General features: G+C 46.8%; 1 protein-coding gene across 3 annotated transcripts in view; it reads left to right on the top strand.

The window, feature by feature from the left end:
* The first annotated feature begins 343 nt into the window (after window positions 1-343).
* St3gal3 (ST3 beta-galactoside alpha-2,3-sialyltransferase 3) overlaps window positions 344-15571 on the top strand; it is a 206034-nt gene continuing 190806 nt past the window's right edge. For 2 of the 3 annotated variants that reach the window (XM_052177154.1, XM_052177151.1), the window contains exon 1: window positions 344-894. The gene's annotated coding sequence lies outside the window, so the exon portion shown is untranslated. The remainder of the gene's footprint in view (window positions 895-15571) is intronic. The other variant, XM_052177152.1, reaches the window with a different exon arrangement.

Here is a 15571-nt window from a genome sequence, read left to right as displayed (position 1 = left end):
TGAACTTAGCTGGCCTCTTACGCTCACAGGATTGGGCAGGGCTTCGGGAGGCATTCTAGTGGGTACCACCAGCGGCCGGGTCTGACAGCAGAGCGGTGAGGACAGGAGACTTCCTCTGAGAACCAGAGGAGACCTGACCGCAGCCGGGCCGCCCCACGCACAGCAGCTCCACGAGGCGCTCCTCCCAAGCCCCAAGAACAGCCGGGGATGGGGAGGGGGGTGCACTCGGCCTCGGGCTTCCATTGGGTTTTCTGGGTCCGGGCCCGCCCACCCCTGCGGCGAAGCCTCGCATTGGTCTGCCCGGCGCCCCGCCCGGTTCCGGTGCGTCCATTGGCTGCCGATGCCCGACCCCCGGCGCGGCCGCCGAGGCGGACCGCAGGATTGGTGGTCCTGCCGCTGCGTCCCTACCATGGCGGCGCCCGTGCAGCCTGCCGCGTCCTGGGCTCCCTCTGGGGTCCCCTCGGCTGTCCCCTCTATTCACGCTGCAATTGCCTTCGCGCTCTGCGTGCGCCCTGGCGCCACCCGCCCCCGGCCTCCCTCTCCGCTGCGGTAAGGCCTGCCCTGCGTCCCCGACGCAGCTCTCGGCCGCCGCGCCCCTCCCCCGGACCAGACCGGCCCGAGCCGCGCTGGGGACCAAAGCCCGGGCCCGGGTGGGGGCCAGGCCTGCGGAGGGCCGTGCAAGCCGGGCCGAGCGCGCCGAGGTCACCTGTGTGCAGTGCCCCAGGGCGCGCGAGTCTGGGCACAGAGGAGGGTCACGGTCACCCGGGACCGGCTGTGGGACAAGCGCAAGAAAGTCCGGGGAAAGCCTAGCGGGAGTCACCAAGAGTAGCGGTTGTCATCTCTGCCTTCCCCGGGGCCAGATTCTCCTCGGAGCGACCGGGTCAGTTTGTCAAAGTACGTCTTCTCTTCTCGCTACCTTTTCTTCTGGAGTGTTTCCCCATTGTCTTCCCAGTGGTTTTGTTTGCGAGAGAAAAGCTTAGCTGGGATGACAGATTTGGTTAGGATATCCCACAGATGTGTTTAGACTCTTTTTTTATAGTAGCACCCATTTTTATGATTCCTCAATAAATTTCATTTTCGTTTGTTTCTCTCAAGTACAGGGAGGTGGTAAAACTGAGTCACTGTAATTAACCCAGGCAGGGAGTGACCGATGAAGGGAAACAACTGTTATCCCAGAAAGGACCTCTGAGAGGTCCTTTGAATTATTACTAGATAATGGACTATGAAGGTGGGAAAAACCATCAGATAGGTTCTCGACATGTAGCATAGTAGACATCATGACAATTCCAGTTGTGTCCCTAAACTTTGAATTAAAGACTCAGAGGATGGGCTGGTGAGATGGCTCAGCGGTTAAGAACACTGACTGTTCTTCCTAAGGTCCTGAGTTCAAATCCCAGCAACCACATGGTGGCTCACAACCATCTGTAAAATGAAATCTGACGCCCTCTCTGGTGTGTCTGAAGACAGCTACAGTGTACTTACATATAACAAATAAATAAATCTTAAAAAAAAAAAAAAAAGACTCAGAGGAATCAGAGCCTAGGGTGGTAGGGATACACCTGTAATAGCACTCAGAAGCTGAAGCAGGAGGATTGCTTCAGAGGCTAGCCTGGGCTACGTAGAACAGTACCTGGTTAACAAGAACTACATAGCATGACCCAGTCTCAAAATACTGAAGAAAGGAAAAGAAGAAAGTTTGGAGGATTAAAAATTGGAGTAAAACCTTATGACCAAATGGGAATTTCATATACTTTCAAAAGTAACAGTTTGAAATATAAAATGGTGTTAGTTGCTCCATTTCATAAATCTGATGTCTGTGGTTCCTAACAAGTAAGTTATTAATGATGAAACAAAGCAACTGTGTTCCTTGAGACTGGAGAGCTTGCTCCCCAGGCGAGCGAGTGCCCTGAACCGGACAATTCAAATATGGAAGCTGTTCTCTAGACCTGTGTAGGCTGTGGGAACGAAGCACACAAATGATGAACTTAAGGTATGGCCTCTAGAATTCCGAGAGGAGAAGCGAGTGTGTTTAAGGAAGGTTTCATGGCAGAACTGAAGTTTTTTGAGTTGAACTACCAAGAGTAGGAGGGCTGCCTGGAGGAGAACTGAGCCAATGAACATCCAGGATGCAGAAGGAAGATGGCAGAGGAGGACTCAATGCCTGTGTGTGTGTGTGTGTGTGTGTGTGTGTGTGTGTATGGCTCCAGGGCTTTCACAGCAGAAAAAGAAAAGGAGATGAGGTTATACAAAAGAAGTTGGAGGTTGGGGATGCAGTTCAGTTGGTAGGGTCCTTGTCTAGCATGCAGGGAGCCCTAGATTTGATCCTCTGTACCACGTAAAGCCAGGCCTGGCTCCTGTATGTTTTCCAATACTCTTTGCCTATAATCCTAACAAGTTTGGAGGTGGAGACAGGAAGATGAGAAGTTCAAGGTCATCTCTAACTACACAGTGAGCTTGAGGCTAGCCTAGGCCACTAGTGACCCTGTCTTAAACAAAAACAACCCAAAGGCAGGTTAGAGAAGCACCTTTGTCCTATGAGGATCAAAGGCTAAACCAATGATCATAAGGACCAGGACCTGGCAGGAAAGACACCTGGATGGATGTCACTTTTGCAGCTGCCTCGCTCCGCCACCACAGAGCTGGAGTCCATGTGGTGTCTTGTTGTCATTTACTAGCTTCGTGCTTTTAGAGACAGGTCCTAGGTCTGCAACCACACTGCGCTGACAGATTTCTTTCACCTCTTACAGTCATCACACAGGTTGGGGCCTGGGATTTCTGGGAATTGCCCCAGAATCCCCTAACATGTCTCCTCAGCCACCATCACAGATAGGCACGCCGATTCCCTGGCCTCCAGGGCTCTGGTTAGGCCCGAGGCGGCCTGGCATCGGCAGGTTATTGCCATACCCTTTGATATATTGCCCTTTCTGGGTCCCTTCATCCATGTGGCTTTGTGTTTTGTTTCTTGAACTCTGTGTATTTGCATGTGTTGGCTTTTTATGTCTTAAATGAGCCCTTAGTGCTCTGTTGTTACCCTGGCCCGTGTTTTATGACCGTTCCATACGGAACTTGCTCTGTAAAGCCCTCTGTATTTTTCCCTCCACTTAGATGAGCTGTCTCTCTGTAATTCTGGGGCTCTGCCTTTTGTATTTGTATTTGTTTGACTTCGGTTCTCTTGGGTGTGGTGTGTGGGTGGGTTTTGTTTGTGTGTTTGGTGTTTTTTCGAGGCAAGATCTTGTCTAACCCAGGCTGGCCTTGAACTCCCCCTTGACCCTCCATTTTAGACCAGACCTCGGGCAGCCTAGGTCAGCCTCAAACAGCTGAGGACTTGAACTCAGAATCTTCCTTTCCCCTCAGCTCTGCAGGCTTCAAAGTTTGCCTGTTTGCCTCACTACTACCTCTCACAATGCTAGACCTACTTTAAAAGAAAAGACACGACTGTCTTCCCTGTTGTCTGGCACAGTGTTTTTATATAGTTAGGTACTTGGTGTATGCATTTTATGTACAAAACAGTATTTTGATACAGGCAATACTATAGTTATTGTCTACTGCTCCTGCCCACTGTAATTACTGGTCACTGCTCTCTTGCAGCATACTCAAAAGCTATTCTAATTAAAAGGAAAAAGGGTGGGTGGGACTCTGGGGGAGGGGCTCTGTTGGTTGAGTGTTTGCTAGGCAGTTATGAGGCTCTGAGTTCCATGCCTGCATTTCATAAAGAGGGTATGGTAGGACATACTCGCAATCCCAGTGTTCTGGAGGTGGAGGCAGGAAGCCCAGGTGCTGAGGAGCCATCTGTTGTCTGTGCTGGTAAAGGCACTTGGTGTCGGCCTCACGACCGGGATTTGATTCCTGGAATAACCACGTTAGGAAAAAAAAAAAAAAAGAACTGATTCTCTGAGTGCCACGTGGGTGCTGTCTGGTGGGCAAACAAACCTAAAAGAGAGACAAAAGTTAAAAACAAAAAAGTTCAAGATCCTCAGCTGTTTGTGGAATTTGAGGCCAGCCTGGGCTACATGGGATCTTGTCTCTCCACTTCCACTCCCCTCAAAGAAAAGAAAATAGTCTTGAAGTAGGATAGCTACAAAAACATCCTTTGTGCAGTCAAAATATTTGTCATAAAAACCTGCAAGTAAATTGACCATAGGGGAGATTGCTTTACTGAGAGATCTGAAGCATTGGTTTGGGCAATTTAGAGTTAAAAAAAAAAAACAAAAAACTAAAGATTTTGGTGGCTTAACAGTACCTAAGTCGGCTTCCTGTTCACGTAGCCCGTTTACCGTGAGTGCCCAGAGAGCTCTGACTGTCACACATAATCAGGGATGGAGCCAGTTGGAAACTAGTGGGTGGTCAAGTGGGTACCAGCTTTTACAGCTTCCATTCTGTTGCTTCTCGGGTATCTCGCTGGTCAGAGAGGGGCATGTGGCCTTACCTAACTTTAAAGCAGGGTGGGGAATAGCAGACTTAGCTTATGACTAATGCACAAAGAGTTAAAGCTTTTTTTTTTTTTTTTTTTTTTGGCACTGACAGCTACTACATATCTGTATTAAATCACAGACCATTGAAGATCAGAGCGAGTAAGTCAGACGGGCACTAGAGGCAAGTATATAGATATCAGCAAGAAACAGAAGGGTGTGTTCAGGGCCAATACTCCATCAGAACCTGTTTAAATGCTCATAAGCCAAGGCTAGAAGTACAAGGGCAATAAATCACACCCCGATGATAATGCAGCCATTCCCTAGAGGATTACTATTTGCTAGCAGTCTGTTTTGTCTGGAGATAGTGTCTCACGGAGCTCTGGCTGGCCTGAAATCCTCTATGTAGCTGAGGATAACTTTGAATTCAGAATCCTCCTGTTTGTACCTCTCAAGTGCTATAGCATTCTGAGATGTTAGGAAGTACGCACCTGTACTACCCACTCAAGAACAGAGACAGAAGGATTAGAGTTTAAGGCTAGCCTCAGACGTCTCTCAAAATTAAGTAACAGCTAAGATGTAGCTTAATTGCTGAAGTACTTGCCTGGTGTGCACAGGGCTATGGGTGGGGTCAGTGCCTATCACTATGAACTGAGAGTATGGGATGTCTATTAACCTAGCATCCAGGTGGAGAGAGGCAGGGGTTCGAAGTCCCAGGAAGCCAACCTGGTATACATGAAACCCTGTGTAAAAACAAACAAACAAATAAGAAGAAATAATAAGTATAGTAAGTATCATATTTAAGTGTTTTCATTTATGAAGTCAGAAAGGGGAGGCAGAGTCAGGAGTCTCAAATTCAAGGATAGCCTGGGCTACATATGTGAGACCTTGTCCCAGAATTAAAAAAAAAAAAAGTCAAGAGTATAAAACTTTAAGATGCATTTAAGTGGTTTAATTGGATTTAAATGAGGCTTTAAACTTGGTACTTGGGCTTGCTTTTGATAAAGCTAAGTGTTGGTTGGAGCTCTGACTTGGGAGACAGAAGAGCTGACTTTCTGGCTTTGGGTCTTGGCTCTGTCACCATCACCTGTCTGACATTTAACAAGTTTTTTGTTTTGTTTTAATTTCTTGTGCTGGAGTTTAATCCCAGGATCTTGTTCATGCTGGGTAAGAGTGGTGCCACTGAACCACATCCCCATCTAGTGTCTTGTCCTGTCTTTTCCTTTTCGAAACAGTCTCAGTATGTAGACCACACTGGCCTCGGACTAAGAGAGCTCATGCTGAGCCTCCCAAGTGCTGGGATTAAAGGTGTGTGCCACCATATCCGGCTACTGTATGTGTTCTATTTTTACACGTACATGGTATTGAGCTGTGCTGGGCATTCTGTGCCACTCCAGCAGATTCTCCAGTCATTGCCTTGTATTCCTTAAACATGGCTTGGTGCGGCCTCGCCTCTAACATTGTAGCATTACAGATTGGAATGATACATCTCTGACTTGCTAAGCTAAACCAGCAGGTGTGGTACTATCAACTCTCTGTACCCATGAGTAACTTCCTAGACTCCCTGAGTGTACCTACCTCTGAGAATGTGCAACTCTCTTACTAAGAGAGTTTAGTATTTACATATAACCCCAGACCTGTGACTATGCCTCCGATACAGTGTGAATGCTCTGTAAACCCTTTTTGTGTTCCTGTCTTTGTCTACCTGTAGGGATTATAGGCTTGAACCACCCATAATACCTGGCTCAGACACAGTTTTTGCTTGTTTTTAAATATTTATTTATTTATTTTATGTATGTGAGTACACTGTCCCTCTCTTCACTCACTCCAGAAGCGGGCATCAGACCCCATTACTGGTGGTTGGGAGCCACCATGTGGTTGTTGGGAATTGAACTCAGGACCTCTGGAAGAGCAGTCAGTGTGCTCTTAACTGCTGAGCCATCTCTCCAACGCCTCAGACACGTTTTTGTTTGCTTGTTTGTTTGTTTTGTTTTGTTTTTTTTTAACCCAGGGTCTCTAGTCCAGGCTGTCCTATAATTCATTATATCGCTGAGGATAAATTTGAACTTCTTATTCTTCTGCTTCTTCCTGGATGCTGAGCAGGCGTATACCACATGGCCATCAAACATAACTTATTCACAAATTTGTGATTCTGTGTGTGTGATTCTGTGTGTGTGTGTGTGTGTGTGAGTGTGTGTGTGTGAGTGTGTTTGTGTGTGTGTGTGTGAGTGTGAACACAGGTATCTGCAGAGATGAGAGTGTCCATGAAGCTGGAGCTACAGGAGCTTTTCAGCTCCCTAGTCTGGGTACTGAGAACTGTATTCAAGTCCTGCAGGAAATACAGTATTTTAGAATTTTATTTATATATATTATTATTTGTGTGCATGGGGGGGTGCCAATAGCGTGTGTGTGGAGCTCAGAGAATAATTTTGTGGGTTGATTCTCTTCCTCCACTTTTATGTAGGTTCTGGGGATAGAACTTGGTCCCTTTAGCTTGCACAGTAAATACTTTTATCTGCTCAGCCACCTCTCCGGATTCCCAGACATAGAATGTGGAACAGGCAAAGGTGGAGGGTTGGCCACCTTAGAACAGGGCTGAGCTGAGAGTTTTGTAGCTGTCTTAAGGGGGCTAGGTGTCAGATTGAGAATTAAGTTATGGCTTTTTAGAGAAATTAATACCTAATTAAAGTCTTTATTAACCAGCAGTCATTAGCTAGGTGGATGTGGGTTTAGAGGGCTTTTCACACAGGAAACAGTGTATCCCCAGGCCCAGAGACCCAAGAACATGGCTACATCCTGAGGCCACTTTAAGGTAGGAGTGCAGGATGTCTTCAGTCGGTGGGGCAATGAAGTAAGAGTCAGTCAAGAAGATTGAGCTAAAGCTTCAAGGTGATTAGGGGCCAGGAAAGGACTGGCCAGTGGGAAATGACATTATCAGCTTTGCCTTTCAGGAGGATCACTGGAAGGAGGAGGGAGGAGAGAGGAGGGTGATGATCTTGATGCAGAAAGCTCTGAGGTTTACAGCCACAGTCCCAAGCCTACTACTAGTCATAAAAGATTTATAGATGAGATTACAGTGAGGTAAGAGAGAGGAAGGATACTAGAGGCTGATACCGTCAGGTGCCAGGTGCAGTCCGTGGCCTACGGAAGCGCAGATAAGAGCCAGTGGAGCTGTTGGCGTACAGTCAGCTTCGCCAGTTTCTAACGTATGACCTTGGGAGGGCTGCAAACCTCTTGTGTCTTCCTGATTTCCAGATTTGAAAATTAGAGATAAAATTTGTTACCCTCCACAGTTACTGTGATGATCATCATAGAATAAAAGGTAAAGGGCCTGGGCCTGTGCTGTTAGATGTGTAAGGATCTCTGACTGACTGACTGACTGACTGTCTGTCAGTCTCTGTCTCTCTTGTAGGTATGAATGTGTATGTGTGTGGTGGAGGCACGAACATGTTGTGGCTGCATGAAGAAGCTGGATATTGTTCCTTAGGAGCTGTCCACATTGCTTTCTTTTGAGAGGTGGTCTTTCCCTGACCTAGGGCCCTCTGAGTAAGCTAGGCTGACTGGCCACCGACTCCATCGCTGGGATTACAAGCTTACACTAGTACAGTCTGGCTTTTATGGATCCTGAGGAATTCAGCTCAGGTCCTGCTATGTGGCAAGCATTTTACCAGCTGAGCCATGCCCACAGTCCTATAAAGAATGTCTTGCAATAAAAATTATGATTTTGCTGTTCCTAACATTTAATGCATATTACGTCAGCCGTGGTAGTGATCATTTGCCTTAAGTTCCCTTCACCAAAGATAACCACCGCCTGCTTCATGTTTTGTTTTGTTTTTGGTAATGTCTTTTCAGTGATTGATGAAGCTTGTATGGGAGCGTTAGGCATAAGGGAATTTATTCTGACATTAAGAAGAGAGAATTGATATGAGGCTCATACCAATTAAAACAGTGTTTGAGTGCTCACTGATTCCGTTCCCACTGCTCACGGGGATGCGACCTCATGTGCAGCACGCGGTGAGCTACCGATGGTGACATGATGCTGGGTGCCAACGCCTTGGCTTCTTGCTCTGTCTGTTCTTGCTGACGTCTTTTCCCTTGAGATTTTATTCTCCTTCTGCCTTCTGAAGAGTTTTGTTTTTTGTTTTTTTAATTAGGGTTTAATTTGGATTTTTTTCTGTCAGCTTCCTCTCCAGCTGTCCCTGCTGAGCATCAGTTGCTTTCTGAACCCTGCAGAGTTTGTTGTATTTTGTCCTGATGACTCTTTATCTGTTGCCTGTCAGTACCGATCACTGTATCAGTTCATCGCTCTTACCTTCATGTCAGGCTTTCTCGAAAATAATGATAAAGTGGCATATTCATATGCATTGTTGTGGTTTCAAGACAGGATCTCTCTGTGTAGCCCTGGCTGTCCTGGAACTCACTCTGTAGACCAGGCTGGCCTCGAACTTACAATATCTTCCTGACTCTGCCCCCTCTAACTGTTGGCATTAAAGGTGTGTGCCACCATGCCTACCAACCTTGTGTTATGAGTGCATGCATGTGTTCATGTGTTTGAGTACAGGCATGTGGATGCCAGAGGACAGCCTCACATGTCAACCCTCACCATTCATTCCGTTTGAGACAGGATGTCTGTTGTCAGCTATGCCAGGTTTGCTGACCTAGGAGCACTGGGATTCCAGGCTGGTGTGCTACTGCGCCTCACTTTCACATGGGCTCAGGGGATTTGAACTCAGGTCTCTACACTTGCATGGCTAATGCTTTCCTCACTGAGCCAACTTCCTACCTGAAGTGTATTGTATGTGTATATATGTGTGCTTCAGTTCATGCCTGTGTGTGTGCAGGAAGCCAAAGGTCAGCTTTAGTTGTTCCTCAGAAATCATTACCTTGTTTTTGCTTGTTTGTTCTTGTTTTGTGTGTTGTGTTGTATTGTAGGGTGTGTGTGTGTGTGTGTGTGTGTGTGTGTGTGTGAGAGAGAGAGAGAGAGAAAGAGAGAGATCACTAACCTGGAACTTAGCGATTAGGCTAGGCTGATTGGTGGTGAGCCCCAAGGATGTACAGGAGTCCACCTATCTCTCCCTGCCCCCTCCCTCCACTGCTGGGGTTACAGTGCTCGGGAGGTGCACGCCCACTGAGTTATCGCCCAGCCCCTTTGTTTAGAAAGTCAAGACTAGTGAAAGCCTGTAACCAAGTGTCACAGAGAGGGCTGGCTTCAGGATCTCCTTAACAGTTAAAACTATTAAATACTCCCACAGGATGTGCATCTCCATGAGTTTTGCTGATTAATTATTTACTGTATTAGATATAGGGAATGCATTAAAATTTACCAGAGGGATGGTGAGATGGCTTACTGGGTTGTCCCCTGACCCCCCCATCTCTCTCTCCCTCCTCACACACACAAATAAATCATTTTTAAAAAGTTATTAGCTATTAAGAAAACTTTAGATCACAAGAATACACAGGCATGTTTTCCAATAGTTGTGAGAGCAGTTGTATTATATGTCATACTGTGTGGTCCCAAGACACTTTGCCACATACTTATGAGAGAGTGGCTGTGAACGAAGAATAGTATCTTAGAGTAATTGTGTAAATAGAGTCCCTGAAAAGTTCTGGGGTCACAGGTCCTTGGAATACACTTTGAGAATTGTTTCTGTGTGTGTGTGTGTGTGTGGTGTGTAGTGTGTATGATGTGTGTGTATATAAAGTGTGTGTGGTGTGTATATTTGTGTGTGTAGATAGTGTATGATGTGTATATTTGTGTGCATTGAATGTGTGTATACAGAACATGTGTGGTATGTGTGTATAGAGTGTTTGGTATCTGTTTGATATATATATAGTGTGTGTGGTGTGTATAGAGTGTATGTGTATGTATTTTTGTGTGTGTGAGATGTTTAGGTATGTGTGGTGTGTGTGTATACACAGAATGTATGTGTGTTGTGTGTGTATAGAGTGTGTGTATGTGTGTATAGTGTATATGTGTGTGTGTAGTAGTGTGGTGTGTGTATAGTGTAGTGTGTGTGTGTGTGTGATGTGTATAGAGTGTGTATGTATGTGTGTAGTGTGGTGTGTTCAGTATGTGTATGTGAAGCTGAGAGTGCTTATATGATGTTTTTTATGTGCTTCTGCTAACAAAGTAACAAGAATGGTAGGGTTGATAAACTAAATCTTCTCTCAGATGCACCCAGCGGGTTTCCTGTGAAGAAAGCTAATCTCTAGCCTTTGCTGAGACAGGTGCTTTGTCTTAGAAGGGCAGGTGTGTGCACTCCTGGCATATCAGGTGGGTCACATGGTCTGGAAACTAGGAAAACCAATAATCCCATGGAGGGAAGACAGCATAAGCGCCAGCTAAGTTCTCGGGGATTTGTAAGAAGCTGTCCGGATGCTGGCTGACCAAGTCTGTGGTGTCCCCGTATTCACTGTCACATGTGGTGATGATCCTGCTTTGTGCATCTGATTGTTCCGCACTCGCTCACATCCACCTCGGTGTCGTTTACTACTGCATGGACAGTTACAATAGGAAGTGACGTGTCCCACCTCTCACCTGTGCAGCCCTCACTAATGAACCACGGGAGACAGTGCCAGCGAAGTGAAAGGTTGGGTGAATTTCTACAAAGGCAGAGTTTTGCTGGATCACTTTGAGCACCCCTGGAGATGCACCCTTTGGAGGCAGGTGGCCCGTGAGACTATGGTGGCCACATGTTGGTCTTGGCACAGTTCTGTCCTGTGTCCTCGGGTTGAGGTTTGAGCATGTTTCCCTACATAATCCCGTAGCGGTCCCTTACTGCCAGCCGGAGAAAGCTCGCATTCCCCTGCAGGGTTACGGTACCAGCTTCCCAGGCTCAGGCTAGTCCAGGCATCACCTCTTGGAAGCGACGGCCATTAATTACCGCCATCCCATAATGTCTGAGCCTTGTTTGTTCAGCAGCTTCACAGCGGTTGGCAGCAGTTATCCCTGCGCAGGTAAATAATGGCTTTGTTTGCCCTGATAAGATAGCAGGCTTCCAGCGTGGCTGTCCTCAATCCTGAGGCACGGCGGTTCGTCTTCACTCACTCTGTGCTTCTAAGGCAGGCTCTCTGTGCAGCCCTGGCTGGCCCAGAATTCATTATACAGAGGAGACTCGCTTGGATTCCTAGAGACCCGCCTGCCTCTGGCTCCCGAGGACTGGCCACTATTGTTTCTTTTTTTGCTTTTTGTTTGTTTTAAAAGATGTATGTGTAAACAATCTGGAGCCACTGCATAGGCTTAAACATACAGGTCTTAGAGAAGGAGCCAGAAGGAGCTTCTCCCTCACATTTACAACCATAGACTGTTCAGGACATGTAAGCGTAGAATGGTCAGGGCTGTTCTTAGAGAGGACCCAGGTTTGGTTCCCAGCACTCACATCAAGTGTACCTCCAGTTCCAGGGCATCTGTCTGATGCTTCTGACCTCTGCCAGCACCCGCACCCACCCATGTGCATACCCCACCCCCAGATACACAGTTAAAAATAAATCTATACATATAGATGCAAGAACGGCAGGGCTAGTGGGACTCATTAAATCTGAGGCTGTCCCATGGCTTCAGTTTGGGGTTTGTGACAGAGAGCATTGCATTCTCTTTATGGGCCCTCTTGTGTTTTCCCTAGTGTTTTTCTCTCACTGGAGACAAGCTAGCCTTGGCTCTGAGTGCTTTTTCTCCTCACCTATGTTTCCAGTCTGGGTTACACGTTCTGCATCTGCATGCAACAGCGAACTGGCCTGTAGGGGTCACAGCCATGTTCCTTCAGTTACATATGTTAGCAGCTGCTTTTGAGCTATAGTGTGGTTTCCTGTTTTCTGGGCATACTGCATTTCCCAGCCTGACTTTCCACAAGACCCCTACCCCTCTATTTCAGGCGGGCCACTTAGCTTTCTGGTTGTTCTCGTAGAAGTCACCTTTCCTAATAAAAATTATGTATACAACTTTTTCCTCTGAACACCACTGAGACAAACAGTATATACATACACACACACACACACACACACACACACACACATATTAAGACCATACCTTAACAGCTTCTTTCTGAAGACTCCCAGCTCCCTCCAGTAAAAGTGATGATGAATTCACCTGTGCAAAACCAAAAATTTTCTTTCTGTGGATTTTCGCTCCCCATATCCTTCCCAGTCTCCAAAAAGCTGTGCAGCTACAGGCACGAGCCCCTTCTTTCAGCCTTTCCTAACTCCTAGCAAGCATGAGCAATGTATAGTGCATGTTATGATTGCATGTGTATGTGTGGGGTGTGTGTGTTAATGCCGGTGGGCCAGTGGGCATAACTGTGGTACCTGTCCGCACTTCAGAGGACAACCTTTGAGAGTTGGTTCTCCCTCCCCTTCCACTGCAGGATCTGGGCATCTAACTCAGGTTGTCAGGCTGTAAGCCTTAATCATAAGTGTCTAGCCACTGAGCCACCTCCCTTGGCCTGTTCCCCAACCCCTGCTTTTAAAGATTTATTTTATCTTTTATTTTCCAAGTATGTGTATGTGCCTGCCTGCCTGCATGTATGTATATAATGTATGCATGTACACTGCATTTGTGGCTGGTTCCACTGTGGATCATAAGAGGGCATCGAATCCCAGGAACTGGATTTAGAGATGGCTATAAGCTACCATGCTGGGAATTGAACTTGGGACCCCGGGAAGAACAGCCAGTGCTCTTAATTGCTGAGCCATCTCTCCAGCCCGTGTTCAACTTATTGATCCGGCAGCATGACTCATCTACAAAGTTCATGCTTGAGAACTACATAGTCGGGTCACCAAGAAAGTTGCAGTACCTCCTAGAATGTTTTAAATAATAGTCTAAATGTGTTGGGCCAACATACCCTGAGAATGTGATTGGCAATAACATATTTTCCATCTTTACTCTTCCGTTTCCTTTGTTGTTGTTAGTTTTTTTGTTTTGTTTTTTGGTTTTTTGTTTTTTTGGTTTTTTTTCAAGACAGGGTTTCCCTATGTAGCCCTGGCTGTCCTGGAACTGATGCTGTAGACCAGGCTGTCCTTGAACTCAGAAATCCGCCTGCCTCTGCCTCCCAAGTGCTAGGATTAAAGGCGCGCGCCACCACTGCCCGGCTGTTGTTAGTTTTTAATTACACTTCTTTACCTGCTTCTGTGTGTGTAGGGGGAACTCAGGTACCGATAGCCTGGCTCTCTGCCCTGCGTGAGCGCTGGGGATGGAACTCAGGAGGTTGACAAGTGCCTTCACTCGCTGAGCCATGGCCCCTGGTTCCTGGTTTTAAAAACTCTATAATTTCTGTTCAGGAAGTCACTGTGGGGCTGGGACCAGTGAGGAGAAAGACCCCTCATGGCAACTGGAACAGGCAAATCGATTACCTATATCATATTTATTTCTTGTGTATGTCTGCGAACATGTATGTGCCTGATGCCCAAAGAGGCCAGAAGAGAGTGTCAGATCTCCTGGAGTTGGAGTTACAGGTGAGCCTTCATGTGAGTGCTGGGAACTGAAAGAACAGCCAGTGCTCTTAAACTCTGAGTCACATCTCCAGCCACCAGCAAAGTTTAGTATAAGGGTCATTAACTGAAAGAGCTGGAATGCTGTGGGATTGCCTAGTGAGAAGTAAATGAACTGCAGGTGGACCAGTGGCAGCATCGGGAACCAGCAGCGGCTCCAGCAGCGAGATGCTACAGCAGCGAGATGTTACAGCAGCGAGATGTTACAGCAGCGAGATGCTACAGCAGCGAGATGTTATAGCAGCGAGAAGTTACAGCAGCGAGATGTTACAGCAGCGAGATGTTACAGCAGCAAGATGCTACAGCAGCGAGATGTTACAGCAGCGAGATGTTATAGCAGCGAGAAGTTACAGCAGCGAGATGCTACAGCAGCGAGATGTTACAGCAGCGAGATGTTACAGCAGCAAGATGCTACAGCGAGAAGTTACAGCAGCGAGATGCTACAGCAGCGAGATGTTACAGCAGCGAGATGTTACAGCAGCGAGATGTTACAGCAGCAAGATGCTACAGCAGCGAGATGTTACAGCAGCGAGATGTTATAGCAGCGAGAAGTTACAGCAGCGAGATGCTACAGCAGCGAGATGTTATAGCAGCGAGAAGTTACAGCAGCGAGATGTTACAGCAGCGAGATGTTACAGCAGCGAGATGTTACAGCAGCGAGATGTTACAGCAGCGAGATGTTACAGCAGCGAGATGCTACAGCAGCGAGATGTTACAGCAGCGAGATGTTACAGCAGCGAGATGTTACAGCAGCGATGCTACAGCAGCGAGATGTTACAGCAGCGAGATGTTACAGCAGCAAGATGCTACAGCAGCAAGATGTTACAGCAGCGAGATGTTACAGCAGCGAGATGTCACAGCAGCGAGATGCTACAGCAGCGAGAAACAGCTCCTACTCACTCGGAGGCTGTGTTGGGGCAGGTGTCGAGAGATTAGAACTCTGCAGCGCTGGTACTGGGGGCATCACTGTGGAAAACACTGACATTTCCTAGTCAAACACAGTTCATGTCTGGCTCAGGCATACACCATTCTGAGGCCTATTTACCCCAAAGTCTATCTCCATGAACAGTTAGAAAGCTATGTCTATGTGAAAATTTATAGTTGAATGTTGGTGGCACCATTATTCAAACCAAAAGAAGAAAGACCTCAAATATCTACCATGATGGACAGGTAGATATGATACGGTACATCCATATAGGGGAGTATTACCTGGCAATAAAAAGCAATAGGCGTTGATATGTGTCACAGCAATCAAGAACCTCAAACTCGTTGTTAATTGGTAGAGGCCAACCACAAATACCCACGTATTGCATGATTTTGTTTTTATGAAATTCAAGAATAGGCAGGCATATCCCTAAAGATGGAAAGTGGATTAGAGCTGGAGCAACAAGAGATTCCATAAGATGGTGTCAGCTAAGCGATGCCTTTTCTATACCAGTGAGCACATCTGAGAAATGACTATAGTGGTCTGTACAACTCAATGAGTGTTGTATTCTTTGTTGTTGTTGTTTGAGACAGAGTGTCCCTCTAGCTCTGGCTCTCAGGAACTTGTTCTGTAGATCGGTTGGCCTTGAACTCAGAGACCCTCCTATCGTTGCCTTGTGAGTGCTAAGATTCAAGGTGCGTGCCACCACGCCCAGCATTTGTGAGTATTTTAAGAGGCACTCAATCATATACTC

The sequence above is a fragment of the Apodemus sylvaticus genome, chromosome 3 (genome assembly GCF_947179515.1).
Source record: "Apodemus sylvaticus chromosome 3, mApoSyl1.1, whole genome shotgun sequence".
Classification (NCBI taxonomy): Eukaryota; Metazoa; Chordata; class Mammalia; order Rodentia; family Muridae; genus Apodemus; species Apodemus sylvaticus.
Note: the sequence above shows the minus strand (reverse complement) of the source record. Positions and strands in the feature narration are given on the sequence as shown.